The following is a 12,401-nucleotide window of genomic DNA, read 5'->3' as shown; positions in this document are numbered from 1 at the left end:
AGGTGTCCCTCTCTATTCTTCCCTTAGCTTTAGACTTCCTATATTTACTTTTGATTAGACATTGTGGAGTTAGATGATTATGTAGTTTTCCATAGCTTGTGATTTCATGAGATCCCGGGTTTTAGGAGTCTTTTGTGTTCAGTTTGAGAGAGTGGAATAGTATATGCTGAGCGGCATTTTTAAACTTCTCTGTTATATTATTCGTATTTTGCTAGCTTTGTATTTTGTTTTCCTTTTTCCGCAAATTGTTAGGCTTACCTAGTCGTTGGGACTAGGTGCCGTCACGAAAGTTCATAGAGGGAGAACTTGGGTCGTGAAAAGTAGATATTAAACAAAATACACAAGTACAATCTCTTACATTGGAGATGTAACAGAGTACACAAGGACACTCTCTTAGTTGTATGGCCAACTTTTATTTACTGTAAGTTATCCTCTACCTACTTAATGATTGATCTGAGTTAACATGCACCTAACATCCACTGTTAGGCCTCTCCTTTGGATTATCCAGGGTGCAAAAGCAGGAAATCTTGAGAACCAAAAGCATTTTCTCCTCATACCCATTACTGATTAGCTTTGGATCAATAACTCTTTTTTGATCCTCAGAAATCATGGCATTTCACATCCATTTCACTAAACTCATCTCATGAGTGTGTCTGAAGAACTCATTAAAAGGTAGCTTTCCCATAACTAGCACACCTAGCAGCACCCCAAAGAGGTGTATATCACACTTATTTGTTAACTTCAGGGTCTGGTGATATTCTAGTGCGATGTATCCTAAAGTTCCTGCTAGATGTGAAGTTGTAACATGCGTAAAAGATTCTAGGACTGATTTCGCAAAGCCAGAATCTGTAATTCGAGCTTCCATGTTATCATCAAGAAGGACATTTGCTGGATTTAGATCCCTGTCAATTATACGCTGACTACAATTTAGCGATAGCGATGCTCGAGCCCAGCAGCGATCCCGACTGCAATTTGATGACGTGCCGACCAATCTATTTTCCGTCTCCCCTTTGTTACTTGCTGGATGATATCTTGTAAACTCTCATTTTTCTTGTATTCATTGACCAAGTAATAACAGTCAGGGCTTGGAATATGTGCTAGTAGAGGAAGCAAATTCCTATGTCTTATGTGACCTACAATCTTAATTTCTGATTTAATCTGGCGCATTTTTATATTCAAAGCCTTGATATCTTCCTTAGTGAGTTCTGCAGCATCCTTCGGGGATTCTATAATCTTATTTACAGAAATAATCTTTCCATTACTTCCTGGTAATTCAGCTTTATACACTTCTACACATCCATCTTTTCTAATGATTTCTAGCGATGCCAATCCGTCTTCGTTCCCCAAAACTGACAAGTCCTCAGCTTTCTTAATCAATGGACTAAAAGTTGTTATCATCCCTGCTCCCTCTGATGAAAATCATAAGCACCTTGAAGAGCACGGAGAAGACCACCGCAGATAAGGCCCCTACAAAAGATCCAGCCAGGAATTCAAGAATCCACGCGCTTACTTTCTATTTTGTCTTGTTATGTTTGTGCATTGTTACTACAACTGCACTAGGTCCTGGAGCTGGGGCATTTCCTGAATAATACTGTGGTGCCATTGCGGATCTTTGACTTGAACTTAATGAGTTTTCAACAAGAATGTAACGCTTAGGAACATAATCATTTCGATTCAATCTGCTGATATATTCTCAACCTGACTCATGAAAGGCACCGAAACAAGCAATCATGTTATTAGGGTCTGCTGCGTGTAAGATGCACAAGTTTTGCACACCTATCAAAAGAAAAAGAAGATGCACAAGTTTTGCACATGTTTTTGCCAGACATTCTGAATAAGTTCGGATGGTGTTACTGTGTTAGTGGTTATAATTCTATTTCCTCTTCGAATGATTTTGAATGCCTGTTCTATCATACATAAGGAACCAAACATTGATATGCTTGTTGTTCATGTTTAAAATCTTTAATGATCTAGGGGTACTTGTTGTGTTATAGATCATAACAAGAAGTCATGTTATTTAAGGTTTGCGGCGTGCAAGATGCATAAGTTTTGCACACCTATCAGAAAGAAAAAAAATATGCACAATTTTTGCACAGATTTTTTCCAGACATTCTGAATAAGTTCGAATGGTGTTACTGTGTTAGTGGTTATAAGTTTATTTCCTCTTCGAATGATTTTGAATGCCTATTGTATCATACCTAAGGAACCAAACATTGCTATGCTTGCTGTTCATGGTTAAAATCTTTCATGATCTAGGGGTACGTGGTGTGTTATAGATCAACTCATTAGTTGTTCTCTTGCTGGTGGATACAAGTGTTTCAATGTTGGTCATATTAGTACATCGGATAATTAGTACTTTCTGCCCCTAGGAGAAAGATTCCATTCACATCTCTAACTATAAACAATGTTGTTTGGAGAATTGGTAGTTTTTGCACCGAGTAGAAATAATTTCATTCATATTTCACACCATGCTTTGAGGTATCACAATATAGCGAGGACACTCCTGTAAAGAACAAAATACAAAATTACAATATTTCATATTAGATATTTAACAAAATGCTCAATCTTTTATATTGGAGATGTAACAGAGTACACAAGGACACCCTCTTAGTTGCATGACCAACTTTTATTTACTGTATGTTATCCCCTACCTATTTTATGCTTGATCTGAGTTGACATGCATCTAACATCCTTACTGTTATGCCTCTCCTTTGGATTATTCAGGGTGCAAAAGCAGGCAATCTTGAGAACCAAAAGCATTTGCTCCTCATACCCATTGCCGATCACCTTTGGATCAATGGTTCTTTTTGGATCCTCAGAAGTCATGAAATTTCTCATCAGTTTCACTAAACTTATCTTAGGAGGTTGCTAGAAGAACTTATCTGATGGTAGATTTCCAATAACTAGCACACCTAGCAGCACCCCAAAGCTGTATATATCACACGTATATGTTAACTTCATGGTTTGGTTATATTCTGGTGCGATGTATCCTAAAGTTCCTGCCATATGTGAAGCTGTAACATGCGTAAGGGATTTGGGGACTGCTTTTGCAAAGCCAAAATTTGCAATTCGAGCTTTATGTCATCATCAAGAAGGAAATTTGCTGGATTCAGATCCCTGTGAATTATAGGCTGACTATGATTTAGCGATAACGATACTCTAGCCCAGCAGCGATCTTGACTGCAATTTGATGACCTGACGACCAATCTATTTACTGTCTCCCCTCTGTGAGTTGCTGGAGGGCATCCTATAAGATCCCATTTTTCATGTGCTCATAGACCAAGTATTGGCAGTCAAGTCTTGGCATATGTGCTAGCAGAGGAAGAAAATTCATGTGTCTTATTTGACCTACAATCTTAATTTCTGATTTAATCTGGCGCATTTTTATATTCAAAGCCTTGCTATCTTACTTAGTGAGTTCTGCAGCATCCTTCGGGGGTTCTATGATCTTCTTTACCGAAATAATCTTTCCGTTACTTTTTGGTAACTCAGCTTTATAAACTTCTCCACATCCATCTTTTCCACTGATTTCTAGTGATGCTAATCCATCTTCGTTCTCGAAAATTGTCAAGTCCTCAGCTTTCTAAATTAATGGACAGAAAATTTTTACACATGAATCGTCCCTGCTCCCTCTGATGAAAATCATAAGAACCTTGAAGAGCACGGAGAAGACCACCACAGATAAGGCCCCTGCAAAAGATACAGCCAGGAATCCAAGAATCCACGTGTTTACCTTCCTTTTCGTCTTGTTATGTTTGTGCATTTGTACTACAACTGCACTAGGTCCTGGAGCTGGGGCATTTCCTGAGTGGGACTGTGTTGCCATTGTTGACCTTAATGAGTTTTCAACAAGAACGTGACACTTCGGAACATATTCTTTTTGATTCAAGTATGATGATAAGTGCTCAACTTGACTCAAGAAAGGCACCGAAACAAGCAATCATGTTATTAAGGTTTGCTGCGTGCAAGATGCACATGTTTTGCATACCTATCAGAAGAAAAAAGGATGCACAAGTTTTGCACAGGTTTTCGCTAGACATTCGAAATAAGTTTGGAAGGTGTTACTGTGTTAGTGGTTATAATTCTATTTCCTCTTTGAATGATTTTGAATGCATGATGTATCATACGTAAGGAACCAAACATTGTTATGCTTACTGCTCATGTTTAAAATTATTCATGATCTAGGGGTACTTGGTGTGTTATAGATCAGAACAAGAAATCATGTTATTAGGGTCTGCTGTGTGCAAGATGCTAAAGTTTTGCACACCTATCAGAAGAAAAAAAAAGATGCACAAGTTTTGCGTAGGTTTTCGCCAGTCATTCTGAATAAATTCGGATGTTGTTACTGTGTTAGTGGTTATAATTCTATTTCCTCTCCGAATGATTTTGAATGTCTGATGTATCATACGTAAGGAACCAAACATTGATATGCTTACTGTTCATGTTTAAAATCTTTCATAATCTAGGGGTACTTGGTGTATTATAGATCAAATCATCAGTTATTCTCTTGCTTGTGGATACAAGTGTTTCAATGTTGGTCATGTTAGTACATTGGAGAATTAGTACTTTCTGCACCTAGTAGAAAGAATTCCATTCACATCTCCAACTATAAACAATGTTGTCTAGAGAATTGGTAGTTTCTGCACCGAGTGGAAATAATTTCATTCACGTTTCACACCATGCTTTGAGGTATCACAATATAGCGAGGACACTCCTGTAAAGAACAAAATACAAAATTACAATATTTCATATTAGATATTTAACAAAATGCTCAATCTTTTATATTGGAGATGTAACAGAGTACAAAAGGACACTCTCTTAGTTGTATAACTAAATTTTGTTTGCTATAAGTTATTCCCTACCTACTTAATGCTTGATCTGAGTTAACATGCACCTAACATCGTTACTGTTTGGCCTCTCCTTTGGATTATCCAGGGTGCAAAAGCAGGCAATCTTAAGAACCAAAAGCATTTTTCCTTATACCCATCGCCGATCAACTTTGGATCAATGGTTCTTTTTGGATCCTCAGAAGTCATGACATTTCTCATCAGTTTCACTACACTTATCTTAGGAGTGTGCTAGAAGAACTCATCTGATGGTAGATTTCCATTTCCTTAACTAGCACACCTAGCAGCACCCCAAAGCGGTATATATCACACTTATAATTTAACTTCATGGTTTGGTTATATTCTGGTGATATTTATCCTAAAGTTCCTGCCATATGTGAAGCTGTAATATGCGTATGGGATTCTGGGACTGCTTTCGTAAAGCCAAAATTTGATATTAGAGCTTCCATTTCATCATCAAGAAGGACATTTACTGGCTTTTTAGATACCAATGAATTATATGCTGACTATTATTCACCGATAACGATACTCAAGCCCAGCAGCGATCCCAACTGCAATTTGATGATGTGCCAACCAATCTATTTCATGTCTCCCCTCTGTGAGTTGCTGGAGGGTATCCTGTAAGCTCTAATTTTTTGTGTACTCATAGACCAAGTAATGACAGCCAAGTCTTGGTATATGTGCTAGTTGGAAGCAAATTCCTATGTCTTATTTGACATATAATCTTAATTTCTAATTTAATCAGGCGCATTTTTATATTCAAAGCCTTGCTATCTTCCTTAGTTAGTTCTGCAGCATCCTTCGGGTGTTCTATGATCTTCTTTACAGAAAAAATCTTTCCGTTACTTCCTGGTAACTCATCTTTATAAACTTCTCCACATCTACCTTTTCCAATGATTTCTGTTGATGCCAACCCGTCTCTATTCTCCAAAACTACCAAGTCCTCAGCTTTCTTAATCAATGGACTGAAAATTGTTACACCCGAATCATCCCTACTCCCTTTGATGAATATCATAAACACCTTGAAGATCATGGTGAAGACCACCGCAGATAAGGCCCCTGCAAAACATCCAACCAGGAATCTAAGAATCCACATGCTTAGCTTCTATTTTGTCTTGTTATGTTTGTGCATTGGTACTACAACTACACTAGGTCCAGAAGCTGGGGCATTTCCTGAATAGGACTGTGGTGCTATTGTAGACCTGTGACTTGAGCTTAACAAGTTTCTAGTAAGAATGTAATGCTTAGGAACATAATCTTTTTGATTCAAGTCCGCTGATAAGTGCTTAACTTGACTCATAAAGGGCACCGAACTTTCAAGGAAACTATTCCTTGAAATGTTGAGAAATCGGAGATTTCTGAACAATTTCAAGGATTGAGGTATTTTGCCAATGAACATGTTATCAGCAAGGGAGAGCTTTTCCAGGTTGGGGAAGTATTTCAAGAAATTCAGGTTCCCAGATAACTAATAAGAAGAGAGGTCAAGGATTCAAAGGCGGACAAGAGATGATAATTCAGATGAGACTTTGCCAGAAAACTGGTTGTTTTGAAGGTTCAAGATTTCCAAATTCTAGCGGTCAACAATTTGAGTTGGGATTCTGTCAAAGAGGTTGTTGTTCTGGAGGGACAACTCTTTGAGCTCAGAAAGCTTGTCAATGGCAGGAGATAGAGTTCCCCTCAGCTCATACGACTTGAAAATGACCCTTGTACTCTAAGCACGTATGAATTGTATGTGATTCATCGTTCACATAGTATTCTAACAGAGTTGTGTGCGTTCTCTACAGCACTACGTTGTCCAGGGACGCCTAAGCCTTTTTGGACAAGCAAAAGAGCACTATAATCTAGTGAGTAAAGGTTGAGTCTTGCTTGAACAAGAAGGATAAGGTAAAGAAAGACAAAAGAGATATGTGAGTGTGGGAGGTAGGGAAGGCTATTGGGTAGCGGTTTACGCCAGTTTTATGGTAGAATTGGGAGTGAGAGCGAGGTGGATGAGGCACCACAATACAAATGTAAAATAATACTCTAACCCCCGTTTTTGTAATTTTATAATATGCCCAGATGCACCTCTTCGTGATCGCAGAAAGTCCCCCGTGATCGCGAAGAACAAAAATCACTGCCCTCCAAAATAGCCTACGCGAACGCGATACCCACCAAACTTGACACTTCGCAACGCGTTCACACATCCGCGATCGCGTAGGCTTAAAGCCTGACGCCCAGCTGACCACTCCTTTACGCGAATGCGTGGTCCTCCTCGCATCTGCGATGACCTGAGCCTCACAAAGCTACGCGAACGCAAACTCTCTATCGCGAACGCAAAGAAAAAATTTCCAGATGCCAACAATAACTCTTCGCGATTGCGTCCCCTTCTCCGCGATCCCGAATGAGGAAACTAGATGCACAAATCAGCAATTCCTCAAAGTCCAAAAATAAGCCGATCATGATCCGAATCACACCCGAGGCCCCCGGGACCTCATCCAAACATACCAACATATCCTAAAACATCATACGAACTTAGTCGAAGCTTCAAATCACATCACATAACATCAAAAACATGAATCACACTCCAATTCAAGCCTACTGAAACTAATAAATTTCCAACTTCTACAATCGATGCCGAAACCTATCAAACCAACTTCGATTGACTTTAAATTTTTCCAACAAGTCATAAATGACATAAAGGACCTATTACAACTTTCGGAATCAAAATTCGAGCCTGGTAACCACAAAGTAAACTCTGGGTCAAACTCCTCAACTCTCCAAACTATAACTTTTCCAGCTTTCGCCAATTCAAGCCAAAATCACCTACGAACCTCCAAATCAATATCCGGACACACTCCTATGTCAAAATCACCATACGAAGCTATAGGAACTATCAAAACTCTATTTCGGAGTAATTTACACACAAGTCAACATCCGGTCAACTCTTTCGACTCAGGCTTCCAACCTTGGGACTATGTGTTCCAATCCATTCCGAAACATCCCCAGAACTAAACCAACCACCCTGGAAAGTCACATAACAACAAATGAGCATAGAATTAGTAATAAATGGAGGAACGGGGATACAATACTCAAAACTACCAGCTGTGTTGTTATATTTTCCCCCTCTTAAACAAACGTTCGTCCTCGAACGGGTCTAGAATCATACTTGGAGTCTCAAATTGGCGTGGATATCTGCTCCACATCTCACACTCAGTCTCCCAAGTATCCTCCTCGATTGGCTGACCTCTCCACTGTACTTTCATTGAAACTATATTCTTTGACCTCAACTTTCGAACCTACCGGTCCAAAATGTCTACCGGCTCCACATCATAAGTCAAATCCCCATCTAACTAAACCATGCTGAAGTCCAAAACATGAGACGGATTGCCAAAATACTTTTGGAGCATGGAAACATGAAACACTGGATGAACACTCGATAGACTAGGCGGTAATGCAAGTGTGTAATCCACCTCCCCAATCCTCTCAAGCACCTCAAAAGGGCCAATATACTGAGGTCTTAGCTTGACCTTCTTCCCGAACCGCATAACACCCTTCATGGGTGAAACTCTGAGCAATACCTTCTCCCCCACCATGTAGGAAACATCAAGAACCTTCCGATCGGTGTAACTATTCTATCTAGAATGTGCAGTGCGAAGCTGATCCTGAATCATCTTAGCCTTTTCCAAAGCATCCTAAACCAAGTCAGTACCCAATAGCCTAGCCTCACTCGGCTCAAACCAACCAACAAAAGACCGACACCGCCTCCCATACAAGGCCTCATACGGAGCCATCTGAATACTCGATTGGTAGCTGTTGTTGTGGGCAAACTCTGCAAGCAGCAGAAACTTATCCCAAGAACCCCCGAAATCCATGACGCAAGCGCGTAGCATATCCTCCAATATCTAAATAGTGCGCTAGACTGTCAGTCCGTCTAAGGGTGGAGTGTTGTACTTAACTCAACCCGTGTGCCTAACTCTCGCTGCACTGCTCTCCAAAACTACAATGTGAACTGCGTGACCTGATTTGAAATAATGGACACTGGTACACTGTGAAGGTGAATAATCTCGCGGATATAGATCTCAGCCAACCGCTCCAAAGAATAAGTAGTCCCAACTGGAATGAAATGTGCGGACTTAGTCAACCGGTCCATAATCACCCAAATAGCATCAAACTTCTTCAAAGTCCGTGAGAGCCTAACTATGAAGTCCATGGTGATATGCTCCCATTTCCACTCACGAATCTCAAGCCTCTGAAGCAAACTGCCCGACCTCTGATGCTCGTACTTCCACCCGCTGACAATCCAAGCACCAAGCTACAAACTCCACTATGTCTTTCTTCGTCCTCCTCCACCAATAGTGCTGCCTCAAGTCCTGATAAATCTTTGCGGCAACCGGATGAATGGAATACCGCGAACTGTGGGTCTCCTCAAGACTAAACTCACGTAGCTCGTGCATATTTGGCACACAGATCCGATCCTACATTCGCAACACCCCATCATCCCCAATCCTCTTTGGCATCACCATGCTAGACCGTATCCTTAAGGTCAAGCAAATGGGGGTCGTCATACTGACGTTCTCTGATGCGATCATATAAAGAAGCCGACTAGGCTTCGAAATATCTATACTCACGGACTGATTGGCCAAGGCCTAAATATCTGATGCAAACGGTTTCTCACCAATAGGAATGTATGCAAGGCTGCCCATACTTACCACCTTTCTACTAAAGGCATCGGCCACCACATTGACCTTCCCGAGATGATAAAAAATGGTAATATCATAGTCTTTTAGCAGCTCCAACCATTTCCGCTGCCTCAAATTTAGATCCTTTTACTTGAACAAGTGCTGAAGACTCCGATGATCTATAAATACCTCAGAAGACATGCCGTAGAGATAATGCCTCCAAATCTTCAATGCATGGACGATGGCTGGCAACTCCAAATCATGAACGCAGTAGTTCTTCCCATGAGGCTTCAATTGGCGTGAAGCATAAGCAATCACTCTACCCTCCTGCATCAAGACACACCCAATACCAATTCGAAAAGTATCATAATACACTGTATAAGAACCCGATGCAGAAGGCAAAACTAGAACTGGATCTGTGGACAAGGCGGTCTTGAGCTTCCAAAAGCTCTCTTCACACTCATCCGACCACCTGAATGGAACACCCTTCTGGGTCAACCTGGTCAAAGGCACTGTAATGGATGAGAAACCTTCCATGAAGCGACGATAATATCTGGCCAAGCCGAGAAAACTCCGAATCTTAGTGGCTGAAGACGGTTTGGGCCAACTCTGAACTGCCTAGATCTTTTTTGGATCCACCTTAATCCCCTCACTAGACACAACGTGCCCCAAGAACGCCACCAAACTGAGCCAAAACTCACACTTGGAGAACTTGGCATGAAGCTTCTCCTCCCTCAACCTCTATAGTACAATCCTCAGATGATGTGCATGATCTTCCTGGCTATGTGAGTACACCAAGATATAATCAATAAATACTATGACAAACGAATCAAGATATGGCTGGAACACATTGTTCATCAGATGCATGAATGCTGCTGGGGCATTGGTTAGCCCAAAGATATCACAGGGAACTTATAGTGACCATAGCGAGTCCTGAATGCCGTCTCCAGAATATCAGAGTCCCGAAACTTCAACTGGTGATACCCAAACCTCAAATCAATCTTATAGAACACTCTAGCTCCCTCAAGCTGGTCAAATAAGTCATCAATGCGCAACAAAGGATACTTGTTCTTAATTGTAACCTTGTTCAACTGTCTATAGTCAATGCACATCCACATAGTACCATCATTCTTCTTCACAAATAGAACAGTGCACCCCAAGGCAACACACCAGGCCTAATGAACCCCTTATCAAGAAGCTTTTGAAGCTACTCTTTCAATTCCCTCAACTCTACTGGTGCCATACGATACGGAGGGTTAGAAATGGGCTGAGTGCCCGTCACTAAGTCAATACCAAATCAATGTCCCACTCGGGTGGTATGCTTGGCAGGTCCGTAGGAAACACATCCAGAAAGTCTCACAATACCAAAACAGAATCAATAGTAGGCGTATCAGCACCAACATCCCCCACAAAAGCCAAATATGACAAATACCCCTTTCCAATTATCCATTGGGCCTTCATATATGAAATCACCCTATTGAGAACATAGTCGAGAGAACCTCTCCACATGATCCTAGGTAACTCCGGCATCTCCAACATCACGGTCTTAGCATGACAATCCAGAATAGCATGACATAGGGACAACCAATCCATGCCCAGAATCACGTTAAAATCAACCGTGCTAAGCAATAACACATCAACTCTAGTGTCCAATCCCTCAATGTTTACCACACACGACCGATACACACGATCCACAATAATAAAATTGCCCACCAGCATAGATACATGAACAGGTGAAACTAAGGACTCATTGGGCATATCCAAATAACGAGCAAAATATGATAATACATATGAGTAAGTGGAACCAGGGTAAAATAATATGGAAGTATCCCTGTGGCCTACTGAGACAATACATGTGATCACTGTGTATGATGCAACGATCTCTGTCCTAGAAGGGAAAGCATAGCATCAAGCCTGACCGCCACCTGATCGGCCTCCCCCACTAGGGTGACCTCTAGCTACCTGAGCTCCACCCCGAGCTGACTGAGTGGGTGGTGAAGTAACTGGTGCGGAAGTTGCAACCCGACTCCTATGCTGAGCTGGACCTCCCAAAATATAGGGACAATACCTCTTCACATGACCAAACTCTGAACACTCAAAGCAACCCCGCTCCGACAATGGCGGCAGGATAACTAATACAAGGACCTGGCACAGATGAACCCTGAACTGATGTAGCACGAGATGAACTCTGAGCTGGGAGGGCACTAAAAGATGAGCACTGTATAAACCATGGCTAGCTGATGCACCATGATGAAACAGACGACCATCTGAGTGAACCTATAAGGACGACCCCTGCTGTTGTGGGACAGGTCTCCATAAGAAACATCGTTGAAACCACCCGAACCACGAGGCCTTTTGGCCTCCCTGTACTCACGCTCTTGACTACCGACCTGGTCTAGTCGCCTAGCAATATCAACCGCCTCGTCGAACCTAGCACCTGATGCAATTTCCTAAGTCATGACAAAGCGCAGTCCATAGTTGAGGCCATCGATGAACCTCCTAATTCTCTCCCTCTCTGTAGGAACCAACCAGATCGCGTCACGAGCCAACTCTGAAAATCTCATCTCATACTGGATCACACACATACCCTCCTAGCATAGCTGCTCAAACATGCTACGCAACTCCTCCCGGTGGCTCTGTGGCACAAACTTATCCAAGAAGAGAACAGAGAACTTGTTCCACGTAAGTGGTGCAGCACCGGCTTGCCTGCTCAACTCATAGGCCTCCCACCATCTGAAGGCTGCCACCAACAACTGAAAAGTAGTAAATGAGACTCCACTAGTCTCCAGTATACCTGCCGTGCGAAGTATCTACTGGCATCTATCCAAGAAGTCCTGAGCATCTCTAACTCAGCCCCACTAAATGACGAAGGCCTGAGCCTCCCAAACCTCTCTAG

General features: G+C 41.6%; 3 pseudogenes; all 3 read right to left on the bottom strand.

Annotated features, from left to right (window-relative positions):
• Nucleotides 1–441: 441 nt before the first annotated feature.
• On the bottom strand, nt 442–1,728 carry LOC109216974 (annotated as a pseudogene).
• A 912-nt stretch (nt 1,729–2,640) lies between these two features.
• LOC109216973 lies at nt 2,641–3,940 on the bottom strand (annotated as a pseudogene).
• Nucleotides 3,941–4,866: 926 nt separating this feature from the next.
• On the bottom strand, nt 4,867–8,419 carry LOC109216972 (annotated as a pseudogene).
• Between the last annotated feature and the right edge of the window lie 3,982 nt (nt 8,420–12,401).

Source organism: Nicotiana attenuata, unplaced genomic scaffold, assembly GCF_001879085.1.
Source record: "Nicotiana attenuata strain UT unplaced genomic scaffold, NIATTr2, whole genome shotgun sequence".
In the NCBI taxonomy this organism is placed as follows: domain Eukaryota; kingdom Viridiplantae; phylum Streptophyta; class Magnoliopsida; order Solanales; family Solanaceae; genus Nicotiana; species Nicotiana attenuata.
Note: the sequence above shows the minus strand (reverse complement) of the source record. Positions and strands in the feature narration are given on the sequence as shown.